This window comes from Microplitis demolitor, chromosome 10, assembly GCF_026212275.2.
Source record: "Microplitis demolitor isolate Queensland-Clemson2020A chromosome 10, iyMicDemo2.1a, whole genome shotgun sequence".
NCBI classification, from domain to species: domain Eukaryota; kingdom Metazoa; phylum Arthropoda; class Insecta; order Hymenoptera; family Braconidae; genus Microplitis; species Microplitis demolitor.
Genome location: NC_068554.1, coordinates 14,732,324 through 14,747,260, shown reverse-complemented (window position 1 = coordinate 14,747,260; position 14,937 = coordinate 14,732,324). Strand labels below are relative to the sequence as shown.

Here is a 14,937-nt window from a genome sequence, read left to right as displayed (position 1 = left end):
GCATTATATCAAATATCGAATCACGACTAAAACTTTCTAGCTCTTCGTTTCTTCAGCTCTTATCTCACTTAAGTTTATCATATAAAATTTACAAAACAAAAAATAAAATAGCGCCTCGAGCTATACGAGACATTTCTCGTACTTTTTAATTCTTAATAAACTTTCTTGTTCATCTGAGATATTTTTTTTTTTATTATTATTATTACCCAGAGCACTGTCGATTTTCCTTACCAATTTTTTTTCCTTTCATTCACTATCATTATTATAACTTTGTAAGTACGTTATTTATTTTTTATTTTATATTTTTATGCAGAGAATGGAAAATTTTTTTTCATGATATCGTAATATTATTAAAACTTTCAAATGACTATGAAAAAGTTCAATAAAATGGCTAAATACTAAAATAAAAATCATAAAAACTTTTGTCTCATCTCAAAGATTTTTTTTTATTTTTTGTAAGTAAATATATAAAGATTAAAACCACAAGTGGTCGACAAAAAGGTTTTTAGTAACGTTTTCTTGTAAATTTTGTACTTAACTATATCGTATTAATGTGGACTGTAAAACGACGATGTTATTATTGTAATTGTTGTTATTGTTATCATTATAAAGTAGCATAGGAGTATTATGACTAGATGTCCTTTGTGTCTTACAAGACCGCGATACTCGTATTATATCCTCTCAAAAACCACTATTGTCATCCTTAATCTCAGATTCGAAGTCTGGACATATGAGTAGATGGGTCTGTTTGCACATCTTGGCAAAAAATAAATGACAATAAAATAATAAGACGAGTTTAGTAAAAAATTGCCATAAGTATTTTTTAATGCGAAGTTTTAGATCGTAAGTATTAAACAGAATTTAAAAGTGAAAAAAAATGAATATTTAATTTTATACTTTCTAGGAACGTTTTTCTGAATTCTTCAAACAAAAATAATTTGACTTAAAAATTTTCTGATTTGAAGAAAATTGGATTAAAAAAAAATCTGGGCGTCGGTTAGCCCTGCGGGCCAGCCCCAAAACTTCCCGCTGTTTTCGAGCTCAAAGAGTTCGAAAACATTAGTGCATATGTATCTTCGAGCTCTTCGAGCTCGAAAATGTTATTACATGTTGTTGTTTTTTATGATCTTTTCAAGCTCTAACAAGTTACGTTTTATGCTGAAGTTTAATAATTTTAGAATCGGAAATCATTATTAAAGAAGCGGTTTTTAAAATTTAATTTCTGATTATGTTCAATAAAATCAGTGTATTGAGGCAGAAATCAATGTCAGGGATCAAAATTAAGATTTAAATAAGTTTTGACTTATGTCAGAAACAATAAAATATGAAACATCTGAGAAAAATATTAAAAGTTGCGTTTTTCAATTTTATTGTAAATCACAAGATTTAAACTGAAAAGCAAGTTAGATGACATTATGTGATGATCGAAAAAACCATAAAGACAGAGAGTTGGTATGATTTGACATATAGATACATTTTAGTACATTATATTATGATTTATCCGGAAAAAATAACATAAAATGTTGTTTTCTTAATTTTTCAACATTGATATCTTTTGAACCAATTAACCGATTTTGAGGTTTGACCCGTTTTTTTACCATTTCTTTCTCCAACGATATCTCGCGAACGAATGAACCGATTTTGACGGTTAAGGCGGCAATCAACGCATTTTATTGAGTTCTACATCTGATCAGATTTTGGAGTTGTTTGGTTAAGTAATTTCAAAGATATTCGCAAATAACTGTTTTTTAACATTTCTTTCTTCCGTGATATCTCTCGAGCAAATTAACCGATTAAGGTAGGTAAGGCGACAATCGACGCGTTTCATCAAATTTCAGAGCTGTTTATATTTTGAAGTCGATCGTTCAAGTCGTTTCTGAGAAATCACTAAAAAACTAAAAAAAAAATTTTTTGTTCGTAATTCGCCGATATTTTCGAGTCTACTCGATCAAATGATATGAAATTTTCAGGAAAGTCGATGGCTACCAAGCTCTTTCGATTGTCACCTCAACCATCCAAATTGATTCATTAGTTAAAAAGTTACAAAGAGTTTACACACACACACACACACACACACACACACACACACACACACACACACACACACACACACACACACTCGGTCATCCTTCTGAAAATAGTCAGAATAGCTTCCTAGGACCTCAAAATATCGACATCGATTTTCGAGAATCGGGATGAAAACAACTTCTCGAAATTTTTGAATATCATCGATTTTCTTAGCGGGAAGTTAAAAAAAGAGACTTTAAAATCATTAACCAAAGTTTTTTGACTCTTTATAAGAATTTTTCAAGAGGGAGGTCTAAAGACTAAAAATTTTATACGTTTAATTTTTTTTTAAAGCTCCAAAAGTCTCAACCCAGAGTTCAGAACCATCTCAAATTCGTAGAGTTTTTCGATCGTGTTCATTACCTTGATTAGAAATATGGATTAAACTTGATTGAAACTCTATTGGATTTATTATTTCTTGATTGACCATTATTCATCAGTTACAATCGGAAAATTCAAAATTTATTTTTTAATGACTCTTCTATTGAATTTGATTTAAAAATTTTTGCGGGTTTAATTGGATTCAATCCAAAAAATAATCAAAAAATAAAACCATTATTTCCCAATCAAATCATATAGAAATCGATTAGAGTACTGCGGTCGGATTCATTGAAAAATAATAATCTAATTTTGATTATTTTGATTGAAATTCGATCGGAATTTTGCCATTAGAGTTTTTAATCAGAGTAATATCTTTCTGTCAGAGTAGATTTCCTACCATGCTCCTTCAAACATTTCAGTAATAGTTGAACTTTCACATTCAATGAAAATATTAGCAGCAGGTGTATTTCATGTACTTACGAGTAAAATATAATGTCTCTAATAAATAGAAAACGATTGTTGTAATAATCATATATTCGGTTAAAATTTACCGACAAGTAAGATCATAATTACCTCGGATTCTATAATTAAGATATGAAATAAGTGATGACCTTATAACATTCAAATATTAAGCAGTAATGAAACTCATCTTTTTTCGATAATTAAATTAACAATCTGCTTCAATTAGAATATCTGGTATTTAAATTTAAATCGAAAATCTTAACTATCATTTACTAATTATGCTTTAAATAAATTAGTTCATGTGTTGTTAGATGGCGCTGCGTATGTGATTCTAAAATAATATTGATACCGTTTAAGCGTTGGTATAGTCTAAGAAATATCGTATAAAGCTAAAAAAGCTACAGCCTTTAGTCTCCTCTTTTTCAATCAAAAAAAAAAAAATAAATCATATTGATTTCTCGCCTAGATACTCTATTGTAAACACTGATGACATCTCAAAATTATCAATTATTTTTAATCTCACTGTTATGAAATTTTTAACTACTTTTTATTACAAAATTTTGAGAAGCAAAATCTTCGAGGGAGAGAGAGAACACAGATTGCTCACTATGAAAAATATCACAAGCGTTAGTATTTCTAGTACTTCGACTGTTTCTGAGCCCTCAAATAAGTATTTGATAAGAACATAGACCGGCTTTAGAAAGTAATAAATGAATTTTCAACAATTTTTCTTTTTTTTTTTTCTTTTTTTTAGTTTCCAATAGAGTATTTAAAGCGAAATGACTTAGGCATGAAAAAGAATTGGTGCAGCAAAGTAGCTTGTCTCTCACTGAAAAAATTAAAAACGTTTAATGGCTTGTAAATTCAAATCGGATTTCATCGGAAATTTTCGACTCAATCTTAAAGTTACGAGTGAATCCAGTTGAAAGTTAATCAAAAACTCGAAAGTTAATCAGACAATACACGGAAAAAACAGAATATTAAAAATTAATAAATAATAGTAAAAAGTGAAATCTGTTATCAATAATTAGTACTATTATGTGCTTAATGCAAAGTAGTTTACTAATTTTTGAAGATTCCTGAAAACTACTATCAATTATTTCAAAAAGTAAGTAAATATTATTACTTTTAGGTATAATACGTGACTTATTAGTGAAAGTTAATTAATTTATGGCATAATCTATTAAAAAGTAATGATTGGTCAAATTAAGAATTGGTATCTTAGATACTGATTTTTCCAGCTGAAAATTGCTAAAGTTATTAATTTTTATTTTATAAATTCGATATCGCTGATCAATTATTAGCTTGAAATATCATTTGCTCAACACCCAGGAAAAAATCACCATGCATGATCATGTATGATCATGCGGGATTCATGCATGATTCATGCCTGACCGTGTATGGTTCATGCATAATTTATGCTTCATCCTACATGACTCATTCATGACCAGACATGACTCATTCGTGATCCAGCATGATCTTGCATGGCTCATTCTAGATCAAGCGCATGCATTACGTTAGAAATAATTGTATCCAGAGATGTAATCTTTTGTGAAAGGTCATGGTGGAGCATGCTCTATCATCCATGATCATGCTCGGCGCAGACATGATCGTACAAGGATATGCATGGTCAACCGTAATCTTTCACGGTTATATGCATATGGTGAAAACATTTATGAATATTCAGGCTTGATCATACATGACTAAGCATACTCGTTCATATTCATAAATGAAAGTTAGTCGTTAATAAAAACTGTTAGATTAATTATAATTATTGTTTCCTTTTTATTTTATTATTCATTTAATTTAGATTGATTGTCTCGGAAAAAATCAGCATGCATGATTATGCATGATTCAGGCAAGGGTGAGCATGTTCAAGCATGGATCATGCATGAATCCTGCACGGTCAAACATTACAAATAATTTAATCAAAATCTATGATTAAAACCTCCGATTAAACCGATTGAATTCGATTTAAATTCGGTCGAGCTTCAATCGGATTTAATTAAGGTTTTTAATTAAAGATAATCATATTTTTTTTATGGAAAACTTCGAATAATTAAACATTTATTTTTATTTTTTGACGATAGTAGTTAAAATCATCATTTTTTAATCGATAATTAAAGATATTTAATTTATAATTTTTGGTTCAATTAATAACGAAAACCAATGTTTTTTTCCCGAAAAATGATTTAAATGAATTTAATTAAAAATTGCTTCTTTGAATTGATTAAATAATTGAAATAATAAATTCTTGCCCAATTGATAATGAAACACAATGTAATTGTTTTTTTTTTAAATTAATAATTAAGATTAATGTAATTGTTAAATTTACTCGTAAAAACTACAATTCTTTTTATTCATTATTCAGAAAAGATGTAATAACCAAATCGAAATCGAGTTCAAATAATATTTTATTTTTTATGACCCTAAGGTTTCAAAAGATGCTAAAAATCGTCGTAAACTTAATAAAATAGCTCAGCCAAGTGAACAGCGGACGTGCTTCGTAACATGACGGTCGTGGGTTCGAGACCCGTCGCGGGTCAAATTTCAAAAGTACTTTTCAACCAATAAACATTAACTACACAATAATACTCACAAAATAAGTTAATTTCAAATTGACATACCATTTATTTTATTTTTTTTCAATAATTTGAGGAATTGTGCTTGCTCAAGCCGGATCATGCCTAAACATTGGCCAGCCATGAGCATACGTGATCGTGCATAAAAAAGCACAATCCTGCCAGACCAGCCATGATCATGCATGCTCATGGCTGGCCAATATTCAGACATGATAATGCATGAGATTTACGCATGATCAGGCCTGATGATTTTTTCCCGGGCATTATAAATTAATTTACAATATTTATAAATTTAATAAGTGATAAATAATAAAATAAAAAATTAGTATACTATTAGATACTGATTTTTTGCTCATAAAAATACTGAAAATTTTTAATTCTTACTTTATATATTCTATCCCATTGACTAATAATTAATATAAAATGTTATTTTTTCGTTATTATAAATTGATTCATTATATACATATATAAAATGAGTGGTAAATAATAAAATTAAAAATTCGTATACTCGATCTTTATGTATTAATATGTACGTTTACTAATTTTTCAGTTCCTGATTTTTTAAATATTTTTCTATGTTCATTTGAATAGTAATAACTCGGCTGCCCAATTTCAAAACACAGTAATTGGCAAAAAAAAAGTTTTTGAAATATGCATTGAATTAAGTTCATGAGACCCCATTGGAACTAAAAATACCAAAAACACGATTTTGAAAAATTTGTCAGTTACTGTGTTTTGAAATTGGGCAGCCGAACTGTAAATAGTAATTTATCAATTCTTTTTCATATTAATTTTAATATACAAAATTACAAATTTTGCTCTTCTATGTGAATCAAATTTAAATATAAATAATAGCTATTTTGTAATGTATATAATGATCCTGGTTTGATATTAGTCTCGAATATACTAATTTTAAGTCAAAAATAAACTACAAACTATAAAAATTTTGAGCATCATAATTAATAATAAGCGTGATAATTAAATAAAATGATAATTTTTCAATAAAATCTAATTAAAGTTTTACTATCGGATCTAATCGCATTTAATCGAAAAATATTAGAAAAATAAATTTATCATTTTCCAATGAAATTCAATTCAATCTGGTTGCGCGAAGTAAAATGTAGTCCAATTCACAAACAGATAAGTATATTTTCCAACTCGATTAGTATTTTCTTACATACTGGTTATGGAAAATCTACTATATTGCATTTGTAAATCAATTTTTAGTTATATTTAGTAACTTTTACTATCCCGTTTAGTAAATTTTACTATATTAGAATGGAAATAAATAAAATTAAATTTTTCATAGCTTTTTCTTATTATTGCTATCATTTTTATTATTATTGTTATTTATGTCATCTGTACACAGTAAAAAATACGCGGAGTTAATGCGGATTAAATCCGGAGTGAATGCAGAGGGAATGCGGAGTGAATGAATTTTTAATTATCACTGAAATTCACTTCGAAGGGGAGTTTTCGTGGAGTAGATAATTTTTTATTAATTTAATTCCTTCGGAGTGAAATTCACTCCGGAGAGGAGTTTTAAAAATATAATTAATAAAAAATAACTCCACTAAATATAATCGAAGTAAAAACTCGCGTATTACATTTCTGATCAGCTGATACGCACACACTTATTCGGGAACACACGCACGCACACATTCGTAAACATAACCGTACAAACCCGAACACACGCACACATTTACACACGTGCACACACACGCAGACATCTGATCACACGCACGCAGACATTTGCACACACACGCATTTTGCACAAACAGACATACCTTAACACACGCACGCACACATTCGCATACATTCACACACACACTCGCACACACACACAAACACATTTGCGCACACCCGAAAATAAGCACGCACACATTCGCACACACGCACACACCCGCGCACATTGGCACACATGACTGAACACACACACATTCGTACACGTGATACACATACCCGAACGCAAACATTTGTACACATGCTGACACACGCACACATTCACACACGTGCATACACACATGCACACAAACTCGCACACCCACTGTTCAACAGTTTAATATTAATTATTATAAATTCATTTCAATGGTAAAACTCCGGACCGGGATGAATTAAGAGTGAAATAAAATCCGCATCATTCCGCTAAAAAACACTCCCGATTCACTCCGCATGCGGAGTGATTTTTTTAAAACTCCGGAACTCCGAGTGGTGGAGTGAATCCGGAGTGCATCCGGATTTAATTTCACTCCGGATTCACTGCGGATTTTTTATAGTGTATTGGTGTGGGTATCGATTTTTATTTTGAAAAAATCACTTGTTTTAACCGAAATTCAAATCCTGATTTTCCATGCGTGAGTCCTTTCCTTGAAAGGTTTCTGATCTTGTAATACATATTTGTACTTGCTATCCCCACCTACTTTTAATTTTATTTATACATAGTAGAATTTACTATACAGATAGTAAAAAATATAATTGTGTTAGATAACAATATGTTGAAATAATCCAACATAAAAATAAATTATTCTGTCGAGAGCCCTTTTTTACGACTTTGCAGCACTCGCTGGGGCCATAAACTATGGGTACAACGCAGCACTTGATCGGAACGTCCACATCTGGAACGTCTCAACTCTCTCCTAGCTTAAGTTTTTTTTTTATATAAACTTTTCTTTCAGTCACAAAGAACATTCAACAATAATTTCGTTGTTTCGAACTAGAATATTCTGAATTTTTCCAACGGAAAAATACTGGGGTACAGTCGAGTCTTTTTTTTATAATTTTTCAACCACCGAGTCCTGAGACCCAAGTCAACGAAGTCAGTTCCTTCCGATCCGTCGTAGTGAACAGTTCTTGGTTTCCAATCTCACAGCATTCATATTTCTCATAAGTTGTCTTGTTAATCTTATCTATTGCGTTATAATCAACTCAATGCTAAGTGCTTCACTCGCAAGCAACGATCGTTGCAATCAGCGCATTTCTAGTTGCATTTAATCCAGCTGATCCAGATATTTCCCTTCATCGAGTGGCAGCAGTTGTCAGCTATCATCAGCTATCATCACTTCCGATACGCGGCAGCACGCAGCAACGAACTCGACAGGGGGAACTCATAGATCAGGAAGAACATGCACGTATCTTCCTTCTCTCAGGCCCATGACTACCATCGCAGTCATGGATACCTGGGAGCTATCAATCAGTCTCAGGATTACGACTCCCATCGCAGTCGTGCATCCCTGAGAATCATTCACTCTAGCTCAGGATCACGACTCCCATCGCAGCCGTGGATCCGTGAGGACTATTCACTCTATCTCAGGATCACGACTCCCATCGCAATCGTGGATCCCTGAGAACTATCATTCACACTCAGGATCACGACTCCCATCGCAATCGTGGATTCCTGAAAACTGTTCATTCACTCTCAGATCAATCGACTCCTATCGCAGTCTCTCAACCGGATACTTTGAACGCTCCCAAGCAATTCTGATTGAATGTTTATTTCCGATTGAATTTAATAGAAATCCGATTTTTTATCAGATTCAATTAGATCTAATTTAAGTTTTTAATCACGATTAATAGTAATAAATTAATTAATCATTAGTAATGCTGATCAAAAAATTCGTATAGTGATTTGAGAATCAGTAGAACAGAGCAAGTCTGACTAAAATAAGTTGTTACTACTCAAACATGATATTTTTCATTTCGGAATGATTTTGGTTTATGAAGTTTTGAAAGACTTTAAAATTTTTTATTTACATCAAATGGGGACAATTCCAGTTACTAGTGTAAACAAATTTTTTTTTCTTAGTTTTAATAAATCAATCTGTAAAAATGAGAAGAAATCTGTAACCATTTTATTTTGTTTTGTAAAGCATTTTTAAAAATATTAGAAAGCGACTTGACATTGTCAAGAACATTTATAGTCCTACTTTTAGAGCCACATCAACGAAATCGATGCAGGATTGTATGGGAATCGATAAAAATCTTTTTGAGAAATTATGGCTTTTCACAAAAATCCATGGGAATCAACATGGAAAAGTGTGGGTTCGTAGAGGAATTCTTGTAGGAAAGTTGTAACGGGGTAAATCCGAATTTACCGCGTTCAATTAAGTTCAAAATTTAATCTATTATGTGTACTGTCGGTCATGTGACATTACCACCCAGGGTATTCCGGGTAGGTAGCGACAAGTCGTCCGGAAGTGGAAATTTCAATTGCTCGACCGTCAACCCCACTTAGACTTACGTAAGAGAGAAAAGACAACCAAAGTCAAGAAGGGAGCGAGCAATTATAAACTGGGACCGAACCGAGAATCGGGCATTAGTGACCGGAGCGACCAGACCGAACGGACCTAGTCGAGTCGAGAAAGTTCAACAGCTGAGGAGACGCTACGATAAGACTCCATTATAACCGCCGATATTTAGACGCTGCGAGCTTATATTAGGTTGAAGGAGAGAACGGGTAGAGAAGAATTTAGAGATAGAAAAAAAGGAGATACAAGGGACAAATACTGGAACGAGACAGAAAATTTACAATTACCAGACCAGACCAGGACGAGACCAAGACAAACACAACTACGAGAAAGGAACCAGAGAGTTAATTTGTTATAAAGGTATTTATTTAAAATTTTTCCAGGCAAGAAGCCGGAAAATTTTAATTAATACATCGTCGTATGTCTGGTAGCGTCGCGTCTTAACATTCGGAACCAATTACTCGCAAATTAAATAAATAATTTCGTAAGTAAAATTTCATAATTTAAACTCGGACGTAAATATTAAAATTAAATAATTAATTAACTCCAGGCAGGTAGTCGGAGCCATTGCGCTAGTAAAATATTTCCAGGCAGGTAGCCGGAATTATTCTAGAAGTTTCCAGGTGAATCGTGGAACTCACGCACCGGAAAACTGTCAAATCTAGTCACGAATTACTAGTCGATAATATCAATTAATTATAAGTAAATTAAATGATAAAACAAATAAAATAATTATAAATCAATTTAACAGTAAATTGTCTTGATAAAAGTATAAAAGGGTCAAGGTCACTGATATAATTCAATTAAGTAAAATTACGGAAAAATAATTAGTTAAATGAAATAATTAATTTAAGAAATCAAGTAAATGAAATAACAATAATTATTATGATAATAAAAGTACCTGGAAGGAGCACGTGAAAATTATATAAAAATTGAATCGAGTGAACTTTGAGTTTGAATAATTTGGTAACGTGTTGATGGAAATTACTGAGTAATAAGTTTCTAAAATTTTGGAGTAAAAATAATTGGTGATAAAAGTGATAAAGGAATAATAATAAATTAAGGAAAATTAAAAGTAAATAATAAATTAATTAATAATTGTTTAAACTTCCAAATTAATTAATTTATTTTGTGGGAAAATTATTTTAACTCAGTGTGTGTGAAAAGAATAAAGTCCAGGGGACTGAGTGAGTGGATTAATGAATTAAATCAGAATTTTAACGGAAAATTGTAGTAATTAAGTATCGCGAAGCTTAAGCGATTTTTAACAATTGTGTGTGTGAGTGTGTGGAAATGCTAAAGGTAGTTGGCTGATTTTATTAAAGATATTATTGCGGGTAATAAATAAACTAGTAGATTAAGTGAAATATTGCGGGTCAATAAATAAAAGGTTAATTAAGGTTTTAAGGTTTATAAGGTATAATGTTACAAAGTTTATAAAAGGTCATAAGGTTTATAAAAGGTTTTAAGGTTTATAAAAGGTATAATGTATAAGGCTTATAAAAGGTTATAAGTGAATAATGTTTATAAAGGTTAAATAGGTTATTGAGTAAATAAAAAGGTTTAATTTGTTAATCGGAGAAATAAATCATTTATAAGTTATCCTTCTCTTACAATTAAGTAAATTACACCGACCCTGACGATCTAAGATCTGGTTCTGGGAGACTGTTATCACTTCCAGTGGCGCCCTTAAAAAGGTAATTTAAGGACGACCAGAGTAACAGCATAGCCCTGTTATAAAGTATAAATACCTGGATTGCCATGTAGGAAATTTACATGTAGGAAATTCATTTTTAGCTCTTCGAGCTCGAAAACGCTATTCCATGCAATTATTTTTTTATGAGCTTTTCAAGCTCTAACAAGTTACATTTTATGCTAGAGTTTGAAAAGTTGAGAACCGAAAATCATTAATGAAGAAGCGGCTTTTAATTCTCTATTCTTGATTATGTTCTATACAATAAATGTATTGAAGCAGAAATCAATATCAAGATTTGAATGGGTTTTGACTTAGGTCAGAACAATAATATATGAAATATGCGAAAAAATTATTAAAAACTGAGCTTTTTCAATTTCTTGCTGACAATATGTTTAAATCTAAAGATGAAGTTAGATGGCAATATATGATGATCAAAAGAGACTATAAAGAAAAAGAGTTGGTATGATTTCCGACACAATTTAACAGATTATATTTTGATTCATCCGGACAGAATAACATTTTATGTTATTATTTTAACTTTCAAGCACCGATATCATTTGAACTAATTAACTGATTTTGATATTTGAAGTGCCAACCAGCGCATTTTCTTGAATTCTAGAGCTCATTAGAATTTGGAATCGATTGATTTAGCCGTTTCGAATATATTTGGAAAAACCTGTTTTATACCATTTTATTTTCAAAGATATCTCTCGAACGCATTAGCCAATTGAGATAGTCAAGGTGGTAATCGACGCGTTTTATTAAATTCTAGAGCTGATTAGCTTCTGAAATCGATGGGATGAGTCACTTCAAAGATAATCCAAAAAACCGTTTTTTTTTTTTACCATTTCTTTCTCCAACGATATCTCTCGAATGAATGGACCGATTGAGATAGTTGAAGTTGCATTTGACGCAGCTTATGAAGTTCAAGAGCTGATTGGATTTGAAAGTAGATTGTCTAACTCGTTTTTGAGAAATCAATAAAAAACTAAAAAAAAATCTATTTTTAACTTTTCGCTAAGAAAATCGACGATTTTCAAAAATTTTGGGAAGTTATTGTTTTCATCCCGATTTTCGAAAATCGAGTTTTCATCAGATGTCGACGTTTTGAGGTCCTAGGAAGCTATTCTGACTATTTTCAGAATGATGTCCGAGTGTGTGTATGTATGTGTGTGTGTGTGTGTGTGTGTGTGTGTGTGTGTGTGTGTGTGTGTGTGTGTGTGTGTGTGTGTGTGTGTGTGTGTGTGTGTGTGTGTGTGTGTGTGTGTGTGTGTGTGGAAAAAATAGATTTTTCCGTAGTTCGCAAATATTTTCGAATCTGCTCGATCAAATGATCTGAAATTCTTAGGGAAGTTAATGGCCATCAAGCTCTTACAATTGCCCTTTTAATCATCCACATCGATTAATTAGTTGAAAAGTTATAGACCATTTAACACACACACACACACACACACACTCGGGCATCATTCTGAAAATAGTCAGAATAGCTTTCTAAGACCCCAAAACGTCAACATGTGATGAAAATTTGATTTTTGAAAATCGGGGTGAAAACAATAACGTTACGAAATCGAATAAGACAAGCACCAAGAACAATTAAAAAAAGATGCCTAAAGTATGTTGGCTCAAATGCAGTCAATAAAATCTTCGACTAAAAAAGATTATGATAATATGAGCTCAAGTGAAAATAAATATAAAAGATAGTCAGACGATGAAAAACGTAATGATTCAAAATATAAGAATCAGAATAGCTTCCTAGAACCTCAAAAAGTCAAGATCTGATAGAAATACGGTTTTTGTGAATCGGACCGAAACCAATAACTCCCCAAAGTTTTGAAGATTTTTAATTTTCTTAGCGGGAAGCTGGAATGTTTATTCAGGCAAAAATCAATTTAGGTGAATGAAGTAAAGATTTAAATGAGTTCTGACTCGTATCGGAGTGTTGATACATGAAATATAAAAAAAAAAAAAATATTGCAAACGGTGTTTTTTCATTCTTTCATCGTTGACATCTCTCGAACCGATTACCAATTGATACGTTCTTGCCAGCAATTAAATGCTTTTTTGAGTTCTAGAGCTAATTAGATTTTGGAATTGATCGATTCAATAGTTTCCGAAATTTTCATGAAATACGAAAAAATCAAGATGTTTTTTCATTTTTTCCTCGTTGACATTTCTCGAACAGATTACCGATGGAGACATTCTTGGCGGCAATCCAAAGCTTTCATTGAGTTCCAGAGCTGATTAGATTTTGGAATTGATCAATCTGATAGTTTTCAAAATATCAAAAAAAAAAAAGAAAACGAAAATTAAAATCTTTTTTTTCGTATTTTTCAAATACCTCTGAGTCTATTTGACTCAATGATCTGAAATTTTCTTGGAATCTAAATTCAGAAGAAATCTTTCAAATGCTGCAAGAACCATCTGAACCGGTTCATTCATTGAAAAGACATGAGAGGCTCACACTCACACACACACACACACACACACACACACACACACACTCATACGCAGAGTAGCATTCTAGCACCTTTAAACGTCAACATATAATGAAAACTGAAAAACGATTTTTGAAAATCAGGGTGAAACCCATAACTTCCCAAATTTTTTGAAAAAAGTTGATTTCTATAGCGGGAAGTTAAAAAAACCTGGGCATCCGTTGGCCTTATACGTCCCGCTCCTTTCGAGTACTTTGAGCTCCAAGACATCGTTGTGAATACATTTTCGAGCTCGAAAATACTTTCGGATGACATTGTTTTCTTATGAGGTTTTCATAGTCAAACACATTATGATACATTATATCATAATTTATACGGGTAAAACTACAAAAAATTTTATTTTTTCAACACTTTGTTGTTGATATTTTTTGAACTAATTGACAGATTCTGATGTTCTACGTAGAAATTAGCGCATTTTATTGATTTTTCGAGTTTATCAAATTTTAGAAATGATTAGTGCAGTTGTTTTAAAGATATTCGCGAAAATCCCTTTTTTACAATTCTTTCTCCAACTATATATCTGAAACGAATTGACTAATTGAAATGATTAAGGTGGCAACCGACACGTTCTATTGAGTTTCAGAGCTGATCAGATTTGAGAATCGATTAATCTAGACGTTTTTGAGAAACCCTGAAAAAACTAAAAAAAAATTTTTTCTCACTTCTTCTGTCGACGGGCTATCTTAAACGAATAAACCGATTTTGATGGTTAAGGTAGCATTCAACGTGGCTTCTAAAATTTTAGAGCTGATTAGATGGGGATTCTATCCATCGAGCACATTACAAGTTATAAAAAATAATTACGTTTGAAAAAATTTTATTTTATGAATATCTCCGAATGCACAGTACTGATCAATCTCAATTTTTCGTATCTTATAGATATTAATAAGCCACGTCGAATGCTAGCTTGGAGATAAAAATCGGTTCATACATTCAAAAGTTACATAATATTTACATACCGACGTACATACGTCCGTACACACATACATACACTCGGGCATACTTTTGAAAATAGGCAGAATGGTTTTTTAAGACCCTCAAACCCTAAGATGTGTTGAAAGCTCGGTTTT

The 14,937-nt window shown here is 31.6% G+C and overlaps 1 protein-coding gene across 6 annotated transcripts in view; it reads left to right on the top strand.

The window, feature by feature from the left end:
• The window catches only part of LOC103569158 (uncharacterized), a 137,977-nt gene that overhangs the window by 88,684 nt on the left and 34,356 nt on the right, over positions 1-14,937 (top strand). The gene's annotated exons all lie outside the window — the stretch shown is intronic.